The sequence below is a fragment of the Volvox carteri genome, assembly GCF_000143455.1.
Source record: "Volvox carteri f. nagariensis unplaced genomic scaffold VOLCAscaffold_61, whole genome shotgun sequence".
NCBI lineage: Eukaryota > Viridiplantae > Chlorophyta > Chlorophyceae > Chlamydomonadales > Volvocaceae > Volvox > Volvox carteri.
In genome coordinates this window covers 1-1,492 of record NW_003307604.1, presented here as the reverse complement: position 1 = coordinate 1,492, position 1,492 = coordinate 1, and positions in this window count along the sequence as shown.

Here is a 1,492-nt window from a genome sequence, read left to right as displayed (position 1 = left end):
TAAGAGGGGTGTCTAAAAGGAGGTGTGTAGAGGGTTTTTATAAAGTGTTTATAAAAGGTGTTTTTATAGGTGTTTAAAAGAGGATATAAAAAGGGGTGTTTTTAAGGGGGGTTATCAAAAGTTTTTTTCGGGTGTTTAAGGGGAGTTTCACAGGGTGTTATCCGAGGGTATAGGGGGTGTTCACGGGGGTTAAAATGGGGTTTTCCGGGAGTCCTAGGGGGTGTAGAAGGGTTTTAAGGGGGGTCAAGGGGTTTCCCGGGTGTTCCCCGGGGTTTAACGGGGTTTTTCGGGTTTCCCGAGGTGCCACCAGATGTCAGCTGGTCCCATGGGTTTCGGGGGGTTTTCCCGGTATTACTAATTTTCCGGGTTTCGCAGGTGTCCCAGGTGTCCCACGGTTTCCAGGGTTTCCAGGTTTCCAAAGTTTTTCTAGGGTTCCAGGGTTCGCCAAGTTCCCCAGGGTCCCAAGTTTCCCAGGTTCGCAAGTTCCCCAGATTCCCAAAGTTTCCAAGGTCCAAGGTTCCCAAGTTTCCAAGTTTCCAAGGTTCCAAGTGTCCCAGGTTTCCAGGTTCCCAGGGTCCCAGGGTCCCAAGGTCCCAGGGTCCCAGGCTCCCAGGGTCCCAGGGTCCCAGGGTCCCAGGCCCCCAGGTCCCCAGGGTCCCAGGGTCCCAGGCCCCCAGGTCCCCAGGGCCCCAGGGTCCCAGGGCCCCAGGTCCCCAGACTCCCAGGCCCCCAGGCTCCCAAGCTCCCAGGGCCCCAGGCCCCCAGGCTTCCAGGCCCCCAGGCTCCCAGGTTCCCAGGCCCCCAGGCTTCCAAGCTCCCAGGCTCCCAGGCCCCCAGACTCCCAGGCCCCCAGGCTCCCAAGCTCCCAGGCCCCCAGGCCCCCAGGCTTCCAGGCCCCCAGACTCCCAGGTTCCCAGGCCCCCAGGCTTCCAAGCTCCCAGGCTCCCAGGCTTCCAAGCTCCCAGGCCCCCGGCTCCCAGGCCCCCAGGCTCGCAAGCTCCCAGGCCCCCAGGCCCCCAGGCTTCCAGGCCCCCAGACTCCAAGGTTCCCAGGCCCCCAGGCTTCCAAGCTCCCAGGCTCCCAGGCCCCCAGACTCCCAGGCCCCCAGGCTCCCAGGCCCCCACGGCTTCAAGGCCCCCGGCTCCCAGGCCCCCAGGCTCCCAGGCCCCCAGACTCCCAGGTTCCCAGGCCCCCAGGCTTCCAAGCTCCCAGGCTCCCAGGCTTCCAAGCTCCCAGGCCCCCGGCTCCCAGGCCCCCAGGCTCGCAAGCTCCCAGGCCCTCAGGCTCCCAGGCCCCCAGGCTCCCAGGCCCCCAGGCTCCCAGGCCCCCAGGCTCCCAGGCCCCCAGGCTCCCAGGCCCCCACGGCTTCCAGGCCCCCGGCTCCCAGGCCCCCAGGCTCCCAGGCTCCCAGGCTCCCAGGCTCCCAGGCTCCCAGGCCCCCAGGCTCCCAGGCCCCCAGACTACGAGGCCCCCAGGGCCCCAGGCTTCCAGG